The sequence below is a fragment of the Pelophylax lessonae genome, assembly GCF_965119305.1.
Source record: "Pelophylax lessonae genome assembly, chromosome: 11".
Classification (NCBI taxonomy): Eukaryota; Metazoa; Chordata; class Amphibia; order Anura; family Ranidae; genus Pelophylax; species Pelophylax lessonae.
The window spans coordinates 32163198-32185487 of NC_138778.1; the positions used below are offsets into that span (position 1 = coordinate 32163198).

The window sequence follows — 22290 nt, forward strand, 5'->3', positions numbered from 1 at the left end:
ACATATTTGTCAGTACACCACGGATCATCGAGTACCGTCTAAAAGTTTTATTGAAGGATGGTCACATCACAGCAGACAAAGTGCAACATTTCCGAGTCGCACAGGACCCGTTGTCAGGCATGTGACACCACCACATGCCTGACAAAAGGGTTTTGCGTGGCTCCAAAACGTTGCACTTTTTCCACTTTCATTTGCTGGTACAGTGATCCCATGATTAAGAGCCAGCTCTTTTGCCTCCTGATCTTTGACAGCTTGGTCACTGTGTTTAGAGTGAGCTTTCAGCACAGAGAGCTCTGCCGCCCATAGACTCATATGCGTTAAAGCCCACTTTCTTTGCTGCCTCACATATGCATTACACAGGTGGCATATGCAGCCAGACTCAGCAGGCATTTAAAACATTGAGGAGTAAGACTGCAGCACCTTTTCACATGATTCTGGCCTGTGATAGAGACATCAAAGGGTATAGTGTTCCGAAATGGGCTCATTGGTTACTTCCACTCTAAGATCTTTATAACTCCAGCCAAATGTTTTTTTTTTCTTTGATAGAATAGGGAAAAATTAAAAATATGTCAGGTTTTATTTCTCTCTCTGACCCCATTGGGGAGATTTTCCTTCATTTCCTGACAAGAAATGGAAAAAGGAAGGCAATATAAACATTTTCAAGTTACCAACGCTGCTAAAAAATGTTTTTTCCTATGCACCCCTGTGAAAAGATTTTCCATTTGTTTCTGTCCAGTCAGAACGCGAGGGAAAATCCCCCCTGCAGGGACGTGGACAGTGGGAAATAAACAAATATATAATGAAATTAAGAGATTTGGCTGGAGCTGGGCTAAAACTAGTTATGATGATCTCACCATAGCATAATGGGAGTTCACATGACCAAATACCTAGGGATTTGGCAATTTATTCTCTGTCAGAGAGGGTAGGGGTAGTCTATCGCACTGGTGCCCAACCTGCGGCCCAAGGGCCTCATTCAGCCCTTGGTATATGATATGTGGCCTTTAGACATCCGCAGTCTGTAGTGGGAACATTGATTAGAGCAGGCATGTCCAACGCATGCGGCCCAGAACCCCAGGCATTGCGGCCCACTGACCCCTCACAGTTTTATTTTTTGCTGGGGAGGAAGAAAGTCGGGTCGGGGGCATGGCCACAGCGGCTTCCAACTAACAGTAGGCAGAGGCTGCCTCTGAGGCGAGGGGGGGGGATGAGCATGTGCAGTGTTTCTGACTCCTACCACCATAACCACTTCATATCACTGAAGTAGTCATGGTGGTTAGAGTGTTCCTTTAATATCTCTCAGAAGAAGTAAACCTCTGTATACTGATTCCATTTCATTTGATCATCCGCTAGTTGTGTTAAATTAGTGCGGGGGGCGCGGCGGCATTTTATTACTTATGTACCTTAACTATAGTATATATTTTATATGCGTCCCAAGAAAATTTCTCTACACTCAATGTGGCCCAGAGAAGCCAAAAGGTTGGACACCCATGGATTAGAGTAATAGTATTCATCTCTACCAGCTTCGTTTAACATGTTCCCAGTTTCGCATTGTCTTCTTTATCATATCCCCAGCCACAAATGTAGCAGGTCCACCCTCTCTGGCCCTCATTTCCCCTAATGGGTCCGCAGTTTCTAACAGTCCTCTCAAGCATTACATATATTGACCATTATGTATGTTCCGTTGGTGATGGAATTTGAGGCCCCTTTAGCTCAAAAGTTAACAACCACTGCTTTATAGGATTCTGTTCAGCAGAGATCACATGGCTAAATTTCTAAGTATTTGGTCACATGACGGGCCACGTTGTGATCCCAAAAGAACAGTTGCTATGGAACAAGTCAATATTTCTGCACTACTCTCGTTTTTTATACCTTTTAAAAAAAAAAAAAGGTTCTTTTCCATAACAGGGCCACTTTAACTGGGAAAGAAAAGGCAATGAACTGTTAAATGTTCCAAGTGTTTAGTGAAAGATGATTTTATTTTTTTGTTTACTGCTTTTCCTTTTGGCTTCAGCATTGCGAAACAGCTCTAAAGTGTGGTCACACCACAGAGAGAGAGAGAACATTAGCAATTGCTAAGAGCATTTGAAATCCTTGGTGTTATTGCTAAAAGGCTCCTTCTGTGGAGCTAAGTAGAGTAAATAATTAAACCAGAGTTTCCTGCATCATTTCATTCATTTTGTGAATGTTCTCCCGTCATTAGGATGGTGTCACACGTCTGGGTAGACTTATACATGTCGATATTTGGATGTTCCAATTCCCCAGATTGTATAATTGTCGAGTAATAAAGGACTGCGATTCATCAGACATCAATCATCTTCAGTCATAGCGCAGTGTGCCAGGGCCATGAGAGTAAACCCGTGTGGACTGTAAACCCATACAATTCTAATGATGGATGTTTTGGTTTAAATATGGACCACCTCCATCAAAGCTTTACAAAGCTTAAAGCGGAGTTCCGGCCTCAAATACCTTTTTTAGTCCTACAGTCCTCCGCTCTACCAACTGAGCTATTGAAGGTAACACTTCAAATACCTTTTTTAACCGGTTGCCGACCGCCGCACGACTATATACTGCGGCGGTCAGCCCCGGCCAGGCAGAGTGACGTATCGGTACGTCACTCGCCTGTCACTGACTTGCGAGCCTATCGCGGGCGGGCGCGCGCCCGCCGAGGCGCGCGCCCGCCGCGGCTCGTTCACAGGCAAGTCAGTGCGTGTGACCGGCGGACTCGATGTCCGCCGGTCACACTGCGATCGCTCCTGTGAAGGGAGAAAGACAGAGCAGCTTGTGTAAACAAGCTGCCTGTCAGTTCTCCCTGTGTAAAAGTAAAGATCTGACCGTTCTACTATGTAGAACGGTTGATCTTTGCTTTTACACCAATAGGAATGTCCCTACACAGTAGAAAGCACGCCCCTAGGACACACTTAACCCCTCCCTTCCCAATAAAGTTAACCCCTTCCCTGCCAGTGTCATTTTTGCAGTAACAGTGCATATGTATAGCACTGATTACTGCAGTAATGTCACTGGTAACCCCAAAAGTGTCAAAAATGTCAGTCAAGGGTCCGATCTGTCCGCCGCAATGTCGCAGTACCGAAAAAAAAATCGCAGATCGCCGCCATTACGCGTTAAAAAAAAAAACACCAAAAATGACAAAAATCTTTCTCTTTGTTAGTAAACGCGATAACTTTTGCGCAAACCAATCAAAATACGCTTTTTGCGATTTTTTTTTTACCAAACATAGGTAGCATAAAACAAATTGGCCGAAAAATGTTAAAAAATTTTGATTTTTACTTTTTTTTTGGGGAATTTCATATAAAAAAATGTGAAAAATATTGTTATTTTTGCAAAATTTACGCTCTTTTTTTGTTTATAGCGCGTGATCAAAAAATCGCACAGGTGATCAAATACCACCAAAAGAAAGCTCTGTTTGTGGGAAAAAAAGGACGTCAAATTCGTTTAGGTACAGCGTCGCACGACCGCGCAATTGTCCGTTAAAGTCACGCAGTAAAAAATCGCAAAAAAACCCCTGGTCCTTTAGCAGCCAAATCCTCCGGGGCTTAAGTGGTTAACTAAAAATACCCCTATATTACTAATCCATCGTCCTTTACAGAACCGCTATTCTCATACTTACAAGGTGTACAGTATTGGATTTTAGTCAAAATCTTACTTTTAAAAACGCTGTCTGAGCACGGCCATCTTGGATGTGGGCATCTGAAGCCACAGTGTAATCTGCTGTGTCCTTCTTCCTGATTCCAAGGAGTGTTCTGGGAGTTCTTCCTGATTCCAGCCTCCTGGGAGTGATGACAAACAGCTCCCAGGATGCAATGCAAAGGCGGAAGTGATGTCAGGGGCCGTGGCCACAGAGGGGGGAGAAGGAGGAAGTACAATCAAAAATGCCCTGAAAATAAGTTAAGGTATCCCCGAAAAAAAATTCAAAATGCCCAATTGTTGATCAGCACAGCGAGCACTCCAGGAATCACTAAAGTTGCAAAATAGACCGGAACTCCGCTTTAAGGGATAATTCAGACTATGCTTTGTGTTTTTACATGCATGCAATTACTTACATGATTAAGCCACTGAACCCAGTGCATTGTGCACCGATGGGCCTTCCACCATATTGTGCTGCACCGTGCAATACCAACTGGTGTTCACCTTGTATGTTAGCTCATCCCACATACAGAAATGACCGCAGTGCATATGCGTGCATATGCTACTTCACATGTGAGTGTAACTTATTTAACTTATGTAACTTATTTATTTTAATAAAGTACCCATTGTTTTATGGTTTTACACTATGGTCCCTTTGTTCTCTTATCATATGGATCCCTGTATTGTTTACGGCCATTAAAGGAACACCCCCGTGTACAGCTGGCTATGAAATTGATTTAATACGCTGTTATTTACCAGGCATCTGGTAAGTGTTTACCCCTTAGGGCAGGGGGGGGGGAACCTTTTTTCTGCCAAGGGCCATTTGGGTATTTATAAAATCATTCGGGGGCCATACAAAATTATCAACTTAAAAATGTGCCTGTTATATTTGGTCAAAAATTTAATTGACTCACCCCTAATGTGATGGCTGCAACTGCTTCTCTTTGGTGAGGTATGTGATGTTAGCTGGTATTGATGTTGCTACTCGCAACTGGTTTTCCAGGTTTGTGTCTGTCAGTCTGGAGCGCAGTCGACTTTGTGGTGGTAAGTTTTGAAAAGAACTGCTGGCGGGTAATGCTGGCGGGTATAGCTGGCTGGTACTGCTGGTGGGTACAGCTGTGGGTACTGCTGGCTCAGGCTGGTACTGCTGGCTTGTACTGTGCTGTGGTACTGCTGGTTTGTACTGTGCCCGCTGGCTGGTACTGCTGGCTCAGGCTGGTACTGCTGTGGGTATTGCTGATTCAGGCTGGTACTGTGCTGTAGGTACTGCCTTGGGTACTGCTGGCTCAGGCTGGTACTGCTGGTTGGTACTGTGCTGTGGGTACTGCTGGCTAGTACTGCTGGCTGGTACTGCTGGCTCAGGCTGGTACTGCTGTGGGTGCTGCTGGCTGGTACTGTGCTGTAGGTACTGCTGGCTGGTACTGTGCTGTAGGTACTGCTGACTCTGTCTGGTACTGCTGTGGGTACTACTGGTTCTGGCTGGTACTGCTGTGGGTACTGCTGGCTCTGGCTGGTACTGCTGTGGGTACTGCTGGCTCTGGCTTATTCTGCTGTGGGTACTGCTGGCTCTGGCTTATACTGCTGTGGGTACTGCTGGCTCTGGCTTATACTGCTGGGAGTACTGCTGGCTCTGGCTGGTACTGCTGGCTCTGGCTGGTACTGCTGTGTGTGCTGCTGGCGGGAAATGCTGGCTAGCAGCGGCGCCATGCTGGAGGAAGAGGCAATGTTTCCTGTATTGGTCACAGGCGGAGTGCATTTGATATCACTCCGCCTGTGACTCACTCAGACTGTCAGAACGGAGCTGGAACTATACAGGAAGCATTGGCTCCATTCTGACAGATCAGCTGAGAGACACAGACTCAGCTGCATGGGGGGCCGGACCAAATGACTTTGAGGGCCACATACGGCCCCCAGAGCGTAGGTTCCCCATGCCTGCCTTAGGGGGTTATTACCTTTCCCCTTCACGAGGTGTGGTGGCCGGCTCATACATATGTGCGAATTGCAGGACTGTCACTAAGAGGACTTTTCTTCAGTTATATCACTTTGCACTTTTATTACAATTCTTCAGTTCCTTCTGGGAGTTTGTTTGATGCGCTACATGTGTTTCTGTATATTGGAATATTCATTGTTTTATATGTCATCTATCATTAATGTTTAGCTTGCATCATTTGAACAGTATTATTAGTATTCCTTTATTTATCGCTATACGCTATATACTGTAGGTCTAGTGGCGCTGTGGTAAGAATTTTCCTTTCTTTGCTGGCCGTGTTCATCGGATATTCCTTCGTTATATAAGTAAAAGAGAATATCTGTTGATTTTAAAATGTGATGTCCTTTGTCACTTCCTGTGAGCTTGAATGAAAGAAAGATATGGCCCTCCTGGCTTTTTTCAGGCCCTTGGGCACTATAGTATCCCAAATATACTAGGCACTATTCCTCCTACTGACACCAACAGAGGACCATAATTCTTGCCACTGATCCAGACGATGGGTCACTATTTCTTCCACTGATACCAATGATGGGGTACTATTCCTTCCACGGATATCAACAATGAGGCATTGTTCTGACTGATACCAATGATAGGGCACTATTCCTCCAACTGATATCAACGACGGGGAACTATTTTTTCCACTGACACAAACAGCAGAGCATAATTCTTGCCACTGTCCCAATGATGGGGACACTATTTCTGCTGCTGATACCAATGATGCGGTACTATTCCTTCAACTGATATCAAGGACAGGGAACAATTCCTCCCAGCGACACCAACAATAAGACACTATTCTTCCCACTGATACCAATGATGGGGGACTGTTTCTCCCACTGATACCATCTAAGGGGCACTATTCCTCCCACTAATACCAACAATAGGGAACTATTCCTCCAACTGATACCAATGATGAGGCACTATTCCCTGCACTGATACCAATGATGGGGCAATATTCCTCCCACTGATGCCAACGATGGGGAACTATTACTTCCATTGATACCAATGACGGGGTACTATTCCTACAACTAATATCAATGACAGGGAGCTATTCCTCCCAGGGATACCAACAATTAGACACTATTTCTCCTACTGATATCAATGATGAGGCAGTATGTATTTTGTTGGTACCAAAGATGGGGCAATATTCCTTCCATTGATACCAATGATGTGGCACTATTCTTTCCACTGATACCAACTAATAGCAATGACGGGGAGCTAGTCCTCCCAGGGATACCAACAATAAGACACTATTTCTCCTACTGATACCAATGATGAGGCAGTATGTTTTTTGCTGGTAACAAAAATTGGGCAATATTCCTTCCCTTGATACCAATAATGTGGCACTATTTTTTTCACTGATACCAATGATGGGGCAATATTCCTCCCACTTATACCAATGATGGGGCAATATTTCTCCCACTGATACCAACGATGGGGTACTATTCCTCCCACTGATACCAATGATGGGGTACTATTCCTCCCACTGATACCAATGATGGGGCAATATTCCTCCCACTGATACCAATGATGGGACACTATTCCTCCCACTGATACCAATGATGGGGCAATATTCCTCCCACTGATACCAATGATGGGGCAATATTCCTCCCACTGATATCAATGATGGGGCACTATTCCTTTCACTGACACCAATGGTTGGGAACTATTCCTCCCACTGATACCAATGATAGGGCACTATTCCTCCCACTGATACCAATGATGGGGCACTATTCCTCCCACTGATACCAATGATGGGGTACTATTCCTCCCGCTGATACCAATGATGGGGCACTATTCCTCCACTGATATCAATGATTGGGGAATTATTCCTCCCACTGATACCAATGGTTGGGAACTATTCCTCCCACTGATACCAGTGATGGGGCACTGTTACTTCCAATGATACCCAGGGGGAACTATTCCTCTTCCTGCTTTGTAATTTATTCACTCCCACTGATCACCAAGACTGAGGCATTGTTTATTCCCACTGAATGCATGACATTTTCTACTCCCACCCTCCTGAATCTGTTCCCCTAAAGTCTAAAACGCCCTTTGTTTCGAAAGCTGGAGACTCGTGCTCTAAAGGGAGTGCACAATCTAAATGTATGGTTAGCTAACAGCCTGTGCACTGTTTATGTGCTTTGCATGTGCCTGCTGTACAGTGCATTAGGGTTCTTATCTTTTGGTAAGCTGTTACAGATATGGCTATCACAACATCTCTATGATGCGTAATTTAGCAACCTATGGCTTTCTTAAATTTAACACCGCATGAGAAAGCCTTAGCTGTCTCTCTTATCTTTGAAGTCAGACAGTAAAATGCAATGTAATGACAAAATGTCTGTGCCCTTCCCATGTGTTTGACTGCTCACCCAGTGACATCACCTTGTGCATTACCAATGCAAAGTAAAGCTTGTAGTCAAAGCATATTCCAAGTGAAGGGCGTGCTCCTTCATTGCCTTTATAAGCAACTTGGACCCAAAAGAAAAATGGAGGCTACCACCTCCTCCTGTTAAATCTTGTTACCGGACTGTATCTGATTTCAGCACTACTTTTCAGTCACTGCCACAACACAAGAGTGTATCAAGCTAGATGTCTGCTCTGCATACTTATACACAGGCCAAAAAGGTCAAGCGTACAGCCTCATACACACGCACCGATTGTTGGCCGTAAATTTTCGGCCAACGTCCGATCGGCCGATTGTCGGCTTGTTAGTATGATGCTTCCGACAACCGACTGCGACTTTTCGGCCGAACAAAATCTGGTGTGCATGCTATAAAATTTTTGTTGGCCGTCAGCAGAATGGCCGATTGTTCGTCAGTCAGTACAGATTTCGGCCGACCAAAATGTGATGATCAAGACTGGGCATGCTCAGAGAAGAAAAAACACACAAAAAGTAGACCAGAACATGACATCACTTCTGCAGTTGGTTGTTGTTGGCCGACAAAATTCGTGTGCAGTCTAGAGCACATTTCAACCAACACAACAACACTGGACAAAAGACGCCCAATCGGTCGGCCAACAATCGGTGCGTGTGTACGAGGCTTTAGTGGAAGTGGAAATGAAAAGTGAAATGGAAAGAACTAGAACTCTAGGGGCCAATCGCAGAGAGAATAATCGCTTAATTTCTTGGGAATGGTGGACCACAAGGATGAAATATATGCAAAATGTGACCAGATGTGTAGGTAAAAACAAATAATGATACAACAATATTGTTAGAAGCAGACAAATGACCATCCAAACTCCTAAAATATAAAATGAGTGACGCTGATAAAAAGATGGATAAAGTGATCAGTGCTAGATCATAAATAAATAAAATACTGATGGTGAGCAACACCGAGGTAGCTAAAAAATGACAGTGATAAAGCTGGCAATATTCAGTGCAGGTGAGGGGATGTTCTGTGCAATAAATTCAAAGGTGCAAATATGGTGATGAGCAAAATAAATGCCACAAGGTGCTTATAATAATAAGTATCAATGGGTAAATATAATCAAATTATGACATAGCAAAACAAAGTCCTATAAATAGGTGCAGCAATTATAACGTGCTGGTTTTTTCAAGTGGGGGTAGTGAAAGTTCATATGTGGTCCAGTGAAAATAAAAGGGATGGTTCCGGTGACAGGCAAGTGCAATATTTTGTAAGCTAGGGATCCAAAATTAAGTGCAATGGCCGCTCACCTCCATTAACACTCAAATGAGCGTTTCGGTGTAATCAATCACCATAAAGGACCTCCGGATATTCTCCAATAGATAAGAGGCTTCTAGGTATAAATATATGGATCTCCACAATGTAATGCCCAATTAGTATTCCTTTCCTTATACCGGTGTACTCATTCAGGTAGAAAATGCATCGACTCCTGGGACACTCGCTGTTAGAGCAAATACCAAAACATCACGAGAGTACTCAACTGTTTTGCTGCGAGGAACAAATACGCCTACAATCACCATAAGTACGCTAAGTACAAAAATCCCACAAAAATGGTCCACAAGATGGTGACCTGACTTCTCTCAGATGGAAGGCACAGACAGATGAATACCCGGAGGTCCTTTATGGTGATTGATTACACCGAAACGCTCATTTGAGTGTTAATGGAGGTGAGCGGCCATTCCGTGAGAATTGCCTACCCCGTGAGAAAAACCCACCCTCGTCACTTCTGGCCAGGAACAGCTGAGCAGCGCAGCAGTGCGCATGCTCACAGCCCCGGATACGTAATGGAACAGCTGAGGAGCTGACTAGTGCGCATGCGCACTAGTAAGAAATGATCACGGTGTACCGTGAAAAAAACCTGCCCACGCGGCGGTTACATTAAAACAGCTGTGCTGCAATACGAGTCATCTCCGCTCCTATCCCTGTCACTTCCCTGATCTTGGCTAGTAAATATAAAAGCGGCTCTCGGCTCCGTGATTTATCTTTTCACGCACCCGCCGCCGCTTTTATATTTACTAGCCGAGATCAGGGAAGTGAGAGGGATAGGAGCGGAGATTATTCATATTGCAGCACAGCTGTTTTAATGTAACCGCTGCGTTACATACACTGCCGTGAACCGGAAGTGATGAGGGTAGGTTTTTCTCATGGGGTAGGTAATTCTCACAGAACACAGGGATCTACAAACTGCAGCCCTCCAGCTGTTGCGGAACTACACATCCCATAAGGCATTGTAAAACTGACATTCACAGACATCACTAGGCATGATGGGAATAGTTTGAAGACCTCTCCTCTAGACGGATGGAAACTAGGGTTTCCATACATCTGGATTTCACGGAACGGATAGCAGCGGGTGTCAGCGGACATGTCACTGCTGACATCCGTTGCTCCATAGGGGTGCATGGAGCATCCAATCAGATCCCCCTGAAAAACTGACAGGCGGACCTGATTGGAAAGCCCATGTGAAAGGGGGCCTTGTACTCTGTGTGGAAGCAGTGGTCTCTCTCTGCAGAGGTTTGACAGCCTCTGCTTAGTCAGAGCTAGAGATCTCCAATCAGCAGGGAACATGGACTGTGCTGTTTGCAGAAATATTGGTTTACTCAAAAAGTGTAAAAACTCTAGTTTACCTGTGAAATTGAAAAAAATAAAAATAGTGAATGACTGATTCTGTACATTTTATAAATAGGCAAATTGAAAATCTGTTATGACTAAGGCATTAAAGGCGGAAACACGTTAACTGATCTTATCAGTAGTTGTGTTCTGTGGTTCCTAAATAAAGATTTTTCTTTAAGAGCTACTACCAGTGTGCGGATCATCTTTCTATGCTACATATGTACTCATTGAACGGCTGTGGATCGGGCACCCAGGAGCTCCTTTATTGGTGAGCTGTATAGGTAGTAGCACTGCTCCTGTTTGCAAATTGAAAATCTGCCTTTAAATTTTCGCTTTTGAAATGTTTTGTATCCAGCTAATGATGAAAATACTCCAGATCTCTCGTCATCCTAATCATTGCCAACAGATGAAAGATCAGCTGTTATCTGGTTTGGCAGCCAGAGGGTCATGAAGGGGACATGTGGCATAGACCGAGACAGTCCTCCAAATGTACATTTCACAAATAGGCAAATTGTATATCTGTTATGACTAAGGCCTTATAGGCTGAAATGCGTCAACTGATCTTATCAGCAGTTGTGTTCTGTGGTTCCTGAATAAAGATGAATATTTTTTTAAGAGCAACTACCAGTGTGCGGATCATCTTTCTACATATGTACTCAGTTAAACGGCTATGGATGGGGCACCCGGGAGCTCGTTTATTGGTGGGCCGTATAGGTAGTAGCACTGCTCCTGTTTGCAAATTGAAAATCTGCCTTTAAATTTTCGCTTTTGAAATGTTTTGTATCCAGCTGATGATGAAAATACTCCAGATCTCTCGTCATCCTAATCATTGCCAACAGATGAAAGATCAGCTGTTATCTGGTTTGACAGCCAGAGGGTCATGAAGGGGACATGTGGCATAGACCGAGACAGTCCTCCAAATGGAGATTAGTACAGTCAGACTTATTTAATAATGCGGCGCTGTAAGCACAAACGCGTTTTCTCTACAATTCTTTTGTTCTGATTTTGCAGGGAATAACAACGGGCTTACTTTAATGTGTCACTCCATTAGGTTTAAAAGGCTCGTGCGTGTCTCTTCCCGAACCCATTCAAAAAGTCTGTTTAACAGTTTGGGTGTTTTAACTCCTTTGCTGCCAGAGCCTTTTTTTTTGCACATTTGTTTAATGAAATAATTTTAGGCCTGAAGATTAGTTAAAACCCCCAAACATTTTCTGGTGGGAGTTCCAATTTTTTATTTGCCCAGCACTTTGTCAATCGAAAAAAACAGCTAAAAAATACATATATGTTCATGTTAGGGGTGGTGCATACCAGATGCAGTCCAGTGTGTTTTTATTCTGCATCAAAAACGCATGGACAGTTATTAACATGTATTCCAATGGCCCTAGTTTACACCAGTACAAACTGCAGGGGGGAGGGAGGGAGGAAGGAGAACTTGCGTCAAAATCGGGTACCTGACAACCCCTCCGCTCCTCAAAATGCCAATTGTGCAAGAGGTGTAGAGGACGAGTCCTTAAAGCGGAACTTCCCCCTTTTGGATGGAGTTCTGCTTTAACTAACAATTGTGTGGTGATGCAACATGGCACCCAAATTAAATTTATATAATTTTTTTCACACAAAAACAGCTTTTTTCCTGGCATTTGATCACCACTGGGTTATTTTTTGCACTATAAATGAAAAAAGACCGAAAATTAAAAGAAAAAAAACAAATTTTTTACTTTCTGCTATAAAACATATCCAATAAAAAAAATAAAAAAAAACAGAATTTTTGTAATAACTTACCGTAAAATTCCTTTCTCTGAGTCCTCTGACAGTCGCCGCCCACTCATACAGTGGGATCTCTTATCCACCATACAGTGGGACCTCTTATCCACAGGAGCAAGCTAGGCATAAGATTTGTTAAAACACAAAACAATTTGCATAGACACACCTATAGGGGGCTGTCCCTCTGGTCCAATACCCCCCTGCTAGCAGCATTCCCAAATCAGTTTGGTAGCAAGCAGTAAATAGTCCACAAACCCCAAAAAAGAGGGGCAGCGACTGTCAGAGGACTCAGAGAAAGGAATTTTACGGTAAGTTCTTACAAAAATTCCGTTTTCTCTTGCGTCCTCTGACAGTCGCCGCCCACTCATACAGTCATCACTTATGTTGAGCTTTTCTGTTGCCCAGCTTTTTTTACCTTTCTGTTTCAGATAAGGTTCCTTTCTCTGACCAGGGTGCTGCGTTGCCTTTGTGACGGTTGCGCTTCCCACCCCTCATGTCTACACTGCTTTGGGACATCCCATAAGTGATGACTGTATGAGTGGGCGGCGACTGTCAGAGAAATAACATTTCTTCATAATTGTAGGCCAATATGTATTCTGCTACATATTTTTGGTAAAAAAAAAATAAATACCAATAAGCTTATATTGATTGGTTTGCGCAAAAGTTATAGTGTCTACAAACCATGGGATATATACACTGAAATTTTTATTTTTTATTCTAGTAATGGCGGTGATCTGCGACTTATAGCGGCACTGCGATAGTGTGGTGGGCAATCTGACACTGACAATTTATGGGAACCACTGACACTAATACAGTGGTCAGTGCAAAAAATATTCACGGTCACTGTACGAACGACACTGGCTGGGAAGGGGCAAAACATCTAGGGGGATCAAAGGGTTAAGGCTCCATTCACACCTGAGCGTATAATTTTCAGGGGTTTTTTTTTTTTTTTGGGTGTTTTTTGCAGGTGTTTGGAGGCAGGCATTGACCTCTAACAAAAACGCTTGTAATCTGCCAAAAAAGTAAGGGCTCTTTCACACGGGCTTTCCGTATGTCCGCAAATCATCCTATTTTTTTGCGGATGATTTGCGGACATAATGTAAGTCTATGGCATTGCTGATGTCAGTGGAATACCATCCGCTGACATCCGATTTCCTTCCTTTCAGTTCTGTTCCGTTTTTTGGAACGGAACAGAACCCTATTTTTCCTCCGTTCAAAAAACGGAAAGGAAGGAAAATCGGATGTCAGCGGTGTCATCCGCTGACATCCGCAATCCCCATAGACTTACATTAGGTCTGCATATCAGCCGCAAACGGATGGGATGATATGCGGACCTACGGATCGGATGACAGAAATGTCATCCGCTCCGTGAAAAAAAAAAAAAGGACCGCAGCGGAGCTCTCACACGGAAAGCCCGTGTGAAAGAGCCCTAACTCATGTACTTTTTTGAGCTTCATGCATTTTGCTTCAGGCGACCAAACGCTCAGATGTGAACAAGGTCCATTGAAATTAATGGGACTTTGCTTGTTGGGCGTTTTGAGACTTTAGAGATGAGCGTTTTACGAGCTGAAATACGCTCAGGTGTGAACGGGGGCCTATATGTGTGCCTAGCAGTGCTTGGTGCGTTCACTCTGAGCTGCTTTTACTAAGAAATGTTTTGGTTTTCTGCTTTGCAGGGAAACAAAAACTGGCACATTCCTGCTGAGAGGACAGAGCTCTGATGGCGGCCATCCGTTGGCTGGGTCGCATATCCAGGGATGGGCAAGGTGTCCGCGACTGGGCCTTGCCGGGTCCGCCACGCTGCCCCGCTATCTGCACCCATCCATCATGAATTATGCAACATCTTCATCAGCGCTCGCAGTCGCTGCCCGCCGCTCCCTGCAGACAGCGCCGCCCAGTTGAAATTAGGCACGCCTGCCTGGTCTGCGTGGGCTTTGGCTGCCAGTAGGTTGTCATGCTGCTGGCTGGGGGAGGGAGCGTGGAATTGGCGTGGCGGCGGGGGAAGTCCGGGACTGTTCCATCTCACTCTGGAGGAGGGACTATTAGGGAGTGGCAGTGTGGCACTGTGTGTGGCTGGCGGTGGCCTGTGATGACGAGACCGCACTCACAGCAGTAAAGACTGAAGAGGAGCCGAGGAGAGTGCGTGCTGCACAGCAGGAAGGAAGCTTCGTTTGCAATCAGACACTCAGGGAGCACCAGAGAGACTGTGTCTGAGGGGAGACAGTCTGAGACAAAAGGACCCAAGGTAGGGGGGTCCACCCTGGTCCACCCTGGCTGGTCCACTCTGGCCCACCCTGGCTGGCCCACCCTGGTCCACCCTTGCTGGTCCACCTTGGCCCACCCCTGGCTGGTCCACCCTGGCCCACCCCTGGCTGGTCCACTCTGGCTGGTACACCCTGGTCCACTGTGGTCCACCCTGGCTGGCACACCCTGGTCCACCCTGGCTGGTCCACCTTGGCACACCCTGGCCCACCCTAGTCCACCCTGGCACACCCTGGCTGGTCCACCCTGGCACACCCTGGTCCACCCTGGTCCACTGCACAAGGAAGGAGAGCAGCAGTGAGCGGTCTTGGTTACAGGAAGCTCCCGCACGGAGGTAAAGTCCCACACCGGATTACTGCACAGATCTGCAAGGAATACACAAAGCACACCTAGATTTAAGGAAGAATACACATGACTCTTGTATTTAGATATTTGGTTATCCCGAAATCCAGCCCTGACATGCCTTTTGATTTCACAACAGGAAGATGACCTATTTTTCGAATGCCTCTTCTGCCCGGAAACCAAATAACATTTCTTTTGGTTCGTAATCCTCTTGGTGTTCCATGCAGGTGGATTCCAGAAGGCGGTGACTCATCTAAACAATTGCTCGCATTTGCTTAGATAAATGCTAATGGCTAACGATTAATGGTTCTAAGTAATGGCACTTTGACTTTTGGCTAAAAAACATGAGCTTGTCGTGAACGGGGCGACGTGCGGATTTTGATCCTTCAATCTAGAGGAGAGCACCGTTGAGTGGCTGCTAATACTGACCTGGGCATTCGAATGTGAAATCTGATTAGTGTCATCTGGCAGATATTTTATAGTTTGCAGTGTATATAAAGTGCAATGGTATAAAATAAAGGAATACATGGAGATTCCAAGGTTTGCCTTTGCGTGCGAGCACTGTGGGACAAGGGGCACCTTATTTTTTTTATTTTTTTTTTAATTAATTTTTCTTTTTTTTTTTCTTTTTACCCTGTTGTTTTAATTTTATTTTACAACTTTTATTGCTGTCAAAAGGATTAACATCCTCGTGACAACAATTGGCATGAGACAGGCACTCTTTATGGAGAGATCTGGGGTCTATAAGACCCCAGATTCCTCCTCTGCCCTTAAAAGCATTTAAAACACCAGGATTCGTGTTTTTTTATTGGCTTCAATTATTTACAAATGCCACCGTTGACATCCGGGTAACCCAAAGTGAGGTCATTGCTTTTGGGTTACTATAGCGGAGATCCAATCAAAACCGATTCCGGCTTTGTTCGGCCTTCCCGATCAGCCGGCGGAATGGCCGACTGCTTGCTCAGGTCTCCCAGCGGGACAGGAAAGACTGAGCAAGCCGAGGAAGGTGGTGCTAGTAAAAGCAGTCCAGCGGCTAGTTAACTAGCTAAATCAGATTAGTTAGTTAGATTTTTTGTTCAAGAGAGCCGGCTCTAAAAAAAAATGGTACCGAGTTGATATGACCACCGAAAGTTCAACAACATACAGGTACCTTGCCGAACCGGAAGAGAAGAATTTCAGGTATGGTGTGTATATATATATATATATATATATATATATATATATATATATATATATATATATGTTTATGTATATGTAACTAAGTATATACAATACCTGCCGAACCCCCTGGAAGCTGGAAATCCCTGAAGGTTTACCCACCCTCTCAGTACCACCGCAACCAGGAATGTGTGTGACTGTCAGCTTTCGTGTGGAAGTGGAAGATCTCATGCCAGAAGTGCTGACCACCACACCACCATGTTTCACAGGCTTTGCTATCCTCCCTGCAAGCCCAGGACCCACACAGCAGATGTCACCAGGTAGAGGGGAGAAAGCAAAAAAAAAGTCACTGATCTCTGAAGAACCACAGAACAAAGTTGATTTAGTCTCTTCCATTTATTTTTTTTGTTACTTTTTCTGGCTGCTGTGGCCAGGTGAATACCTAAAGAATCACAATCTGTGCTCCTTCAGCTTCGATAGAGTCGTCCGGGTCTAATAGACTCATGATATCTCATTATGGAAAACCTGTGACTTTATATACAGTGCCTTGTGAAAAATTTCAAAGGTTATGAATACTTTTTCATTTTGTCATGTTACAACCAAAAAACATAAATGTATTTTATGTGATAGACCGTCACAAAGTGGCACATAATTGTGAAGTGGAAGGAAAATGATAAATGGTTTTCAAAACTTTTTACAAATATCTGAATTCAGCCCCCTTTACTCTAATACCCCTAACTAAAAATCTAGTGGAACCAATTGCCTTCATAAGTCACCTAATTAGTAAATAGAGTCCACCTGTGTGTAATTTAATCTTAGTATAACTACAGCTGTTCTGTGAAGCCCTCGGAGGTTTGTTAGAGAACCTTCGTGAACAAACAGCATTATGAAGGCCAAGGAACACACCAGACAGGTCAGGAATAAAGTTGTGGAAAAGTTTAAAGCAGCGTTAGGTTATAAAAAAAAAATGCCAAGCTTTCAACATCTCACGGAGCACTGTTCAATCCATCATCCGAAAATGGAACGAGTATGGCACTGCAAACCTACCAAGACATGGCCGTCCACCTAAACTGACAGGCCGGGCAAGGAGAGCATTAATCAGAGCAGCAGCCCAGAGGCCCATGGTAACTCTGGAGGAGCTGCAGAGATCCACAGCTCAGGTGGGAGAATTGCGGTTTGCGAGAATCCATGTGGGGGACACAGGAAACATGTGGAAGAAGGTGCTCTGGTCAGATGAGACCAAAATTGAACTTTTTGGCCTAAAAGCAAAACGCTATGTGGCGGAAAACTAACTCTGAGGTCTACAACCACTTTAATTGGGGAAAAAATGAAAGTGGCACCCAAGCTCCTAAAACATTGCTATAAAAATTTGGAGCACTCCTCTTGCTCCCATGTAAATACACATACATGCATAAACTCACAAGTTGTGGGGCCTATGTACAGAAAACGTTGATTGCGCTATACGTTACATGTCGTCATGCACACTGGAGTAAGATTAATAAGGTTCTATTCACACCCGGGCATTTTGGAATCGTGGCAAAACGTGGCCTGTGATCTCAAAACCCACTACAATCGGAAAACGCTGAATCAGGTGCCATTATTTTCAATAGCACCTAAAATGTGGTGCAGTTTTGCAGCGATTGTGGCACAATTATTGTGAGCCAAATGCAGCGCTTGACGCCCAGTTGGGACAGCCAATCACGCCAGTCACATGATCATAAACCCACCCCGCCTCCCGGCATCAAAATCCTCTTAATGGTCCAGGAGGCGCTGGTGTTAAGGGGTTGAATAGAAAAGAAAATATGTCTTTTTAAATGTGACTTGTACTAAAGTGAATTTGACTTGAAATTGATTGAAAAAAAGTATTGAACCTGTGGAACAACATGGCAGCCAGACAAGTAGCATTTTTTTAAAGCAGGGCTCAGCATTGGCAGCATTAATTTTTTTTTCTCTCAGTGCAGGTTTCCTTTAAATCCCACATTGATGTTCTCCTAGTGTGACCCTTTTGACCTTTGACATTATTAGCAGAGATTGGACTTTTATCTCTTTCCTGATGTCACTTTGATTATCTCCTGATGGTCCAGAGTCCACAGCGGTGTATCCTGGGCCTCCTGTGAGCCAATTTTCCAGGAATCCAGGTTAGCCGACACGTGGCGTGGTGTTGTTTGTGCTAGAATCTAGAAGGGAAAAGCTTGTACATAAATATTAGGATTTTGCTGCCGTGATGGAAAACCTCTTGTTTGCTTTGGATGCTCTTACGGAAATCTCCATTGTATATACACATTAGTTTAATGTTAACGCAGTCCTTTCCATGGGTAATAAAGTGTGAAGTTTATGCATCACCAAGTAGTGAGCATCCTCATTAAATGTATACTTGAGCACCTAGGGAACCTTTGAAAATCAGGGGTCATGCAGCTTCATAGGACAATCTGGGGAGAATGAAAACTCCCCCTACAAACTTTAACCAGTGCTCGGGCCGGATACTGATAGAAGTCACAGTACTGCAATATACTGCTGAGGATAAAAGGTATTTAGCAGTTTTATATTTACTAAAATAATTGCATTTCTATGTTCCGTGTACTGTGGGAGACCAGATATAGTGAATACAGGGTCCTTGGTTTAGTAACACTTTAAAACAAAGCTTCATCATAGCGCCACCTCCTGTGTCCACGCCTACTTCCGGTGTCCAACAGCTGTGTCCAGCAGTAGGTGGAGCTGTGCTTTTTGACCTCTGAGGCCACACCCCCTAACCTTTTGGGTGGGTCCATGACTTATTTCCTGAGTCAAAACCCTTTCCTGTTTCTCCTCTGTCTAACTCTAACCCCTAACCCTACAACAGAAATGTCACATGGCAAATGGTGGTCATGCATTTGCCCTATATTTATAATGTTTACCTTTTAGTGTGGCATGACGTAATGGCGTCATGCACGCACGCGTACATCATCATGTAACACAATTACATCATTAACACAATTACACCACATCAGACCACAGGATATGGTTCCAGTAATCCATGTCCTTAGTCTTCAGCAAACTGTTTGCAGGCTTTCTTGTGCATCATCTTTAGAAGAGGCTTCCTTCTGGGATGACAGCCATGCAGACCAATTTGATGCAGTGTGTGGCGTATAGTCTGAGCACTGACAGGCTGCTGCCCCCCCCCCCTCCCTTCAACCTCTGCAGCAATGCTGGCAGCACTCATATGTCTATTTCTCAAAGGCAACCTCTGGATATGATGCTGATCATGTGCACTCAACTTCTTTTGTTGACCATGGTGAGTCCTGTTCTGAGTGGAACCTGTCCTGTTAAACTATTGTATGGTCTTGGCCACCGTGCTGCAGCTCAGTTTCAGGGTCTTGGCAATCTTCTTATAGCCTAGGTCATCTTTATTTAGAGCAACAATTGTTTTTTTCAGATCCTCAGAGAGTTTTTTGCCATGAGGTGCCATGTTGAACTTCCAGTGACCAGTATGAGAGAGTGAGAGCGATGATAACACCAAATTTAACACACCTGCTCCCCATTTACACCTGAGACCTTGTAACACTAATGAGTCACATGACACCGGGGAGGGAAAATGGCTAATTGGGCCCAATTTGGACATTTTCACTTAGGGGGTGTACTCACTTTTGTTTCCAGTGGTTTAGACATTAATGGCTGTGTGTTGAGTAATTTTGAGGGGACAGCAAATTTACACTTATACAAGCTGTACACTCACTACTTTATATTGTAATAAAGTGTCATTTCTTCAGTGTTGTCACATGAAAATATATATTAAAATATTTACAAAAGTGTCAGGTGTGTAGTCTCTTTTGTGAGATACAGTGTGTGTGTGTGTGTGTGTGTGTGTGTGTGTGTGTATGTATGTATGTATGTATGTATGTATGTATGTATGTATGTATATATATATATATATATATATATATATATATATATATCACCATAAAGTTTTAATCCGACACGGTTGTTTGGTTGCTGACATTTTGTGAAGTTCAGGTTGTGTGCCGGTTTATTGCTTAGTAGAATAAAATTACCATAATGCTACAAAGCACATTAGTTAATTGCTTAGAGCAAAATTTCTCAGTTCTTTCCCCGTATACGGCCGACAGGCCAGATAAACTTTTGAAATAATAAAATTCTTGGAATAGTTGACGTGTTGCGAAACGTGGATAGAAAATATTTATAATGGTTAATGGGCATTGGAAATTCTGGGATATGTTATACATGCATTATCCATGCCATCCAATCAAAATATCCATTTCCTTGTCTCGCTTGCCCTGGGTCAAATGGCAGAGAGCACAGGAACTTACAAACTCACTGGATTTCTGGCAGGATCAACAGGTATTATCAAAAAGATCTAATAAAGCTCCTTCAATGGTATATTTGAAGGATTGTTCGGAATTACATACAAGACTTAGGTGGGAAGAAGGAGCGCCCGGTGTCCAGAAAACTGCATAAGACATTTATTAAAAGTGTAAACATGTACATCGAGCCAATGAGTTTCAGGGCAATGGACTCCCGTTCTTCAGGGCTAACGACAAAGCACAAAAAAATTACCATAAGAACGTATCGGAAAGGTAGCAGCCCAAGCCCCTACGAGGGTCCATCACCACCACCACTGTTGGGTGCGTCCTACTGGAAGGGATTGCTTTCTCTTTGCCCACACAATTACCCACCCATGACCAGTGACTGATCCAGTCAATCCAGCATGGTATCCAGCATAAACCAGGGTGGTCTTCAGCACCCCTATGTAATTACTTGTCTTTTCAATGATTGCCGTACTTAGCTGCATGCTAACATTAGCCCTTTACTAATCTTTCCCCTTTGCTATAGCTTAAGCTGGTCATAGGCACTTAGATTACCTGGTTCCTCCAGGAAGAAAGGAATCTGCCCTGGTGTCAATCGTATTCTGACAGCTGATGCTCATGGCTGTCAGAATACCCAAACAGTAACTGCAATTGCAGTCACTCTCCAGCAGACTGCCACCCACGGTTAGAATTTAGGTTGAGTCACAAGAAGTAAGCTGTCATTGCTGGGCCAATGAGCCGCGGACGGGAAATCTCCTGCCCCACATCTGCACGTGCACAAAGGAGCAGAAATGCTTTTGACATCCAAAACCTAACATGACTGTGTGCCCATATTAGGTCAATGATGTCACAAGCATCACTGACCCTTTATGTACGTACAGCCGTGAGGTGGTGGTCCAAGAGTTGGTGACTGGATCACAAGACTGTCTGGACTAAATTACTAAATTCTTTGGCATTTAAACATTATAAATTGTATTCATGACACAGAGGTATTAGTCAAGCAAAGCTGCATGTACTAATTAAAGATAAAAAATAAAGGTGTGGGGTCACGTTTGAACATACAAAAATCTTGTGCTATAGGTAAATGATAATCAAATAATATCTACATAACACATTGCATATCAAGAAAAATGTGCATAATACAAAAATGTGACAAGAAACTCAGTACAGAAAAAATAAAGTCCAGTGTGACAATACTCAACACCAAAAAAAATGAAAAATATTTTTTTGTAAAAAAAGAGATTCTCGACCGATATGTCTTCCCAATGCTTCACCACGAGTGCTCATGTGGTAGATGGCAACTCACCAAAAGTGTTTGACAGAAGGTCAAATTGCGCTTATGAAAAAACCAGATTGATTCCTGGGTTAGCACCCCTCCATCCTGATACTCCCTCTGAGAGAGGCTGGGAAGAAAATTCCACCAAGGACAAAAAGAAGAACTGATAGTATAGTACGTTTTTATTGATATTAAAACTTACAGTAGATGAATAAAAAGTTTGCACTCACATGTATCTGTGCCCTGCCTGGCATGAGGAGTATACAGCATGTGCAGATATAGTTAGTAAAGCTGGCGCCGGCATGTGATCCACTCCGCGCTATCAGTGTGGGACCTAGAAATTACGAGTCCCAGCTCCGACGTAGTTTCACTGCACTCGGCGTCCATAGGAAGTTGCATGTACATTGATTCAATGGAAATGTCTGTCTGCAAAATCAAACCAGGCTATTTTCCCTCTAGGTTGGAAACTATAAATACTGTAGCTGCTGATATTTTGATCTTTAATAAAAGGACACTTACCTG

The 22290-nt window shown here is 43.8% G+C and overlaps 1 protein-coding gene across 2 annotated transcripts in view; it reads left to right on the forward strand.

Moving 5' to 3' along the window:
• MMD (monocyte to macrophage differentiation associated) overlaps window positions 1-22290 on the forward strand; it is a 113326-nt gene that overhangs the window by 67791 nt on the left and 23245 nt on the right. The gene's annotated exons all lie outside the window — the stretch shown is intronic.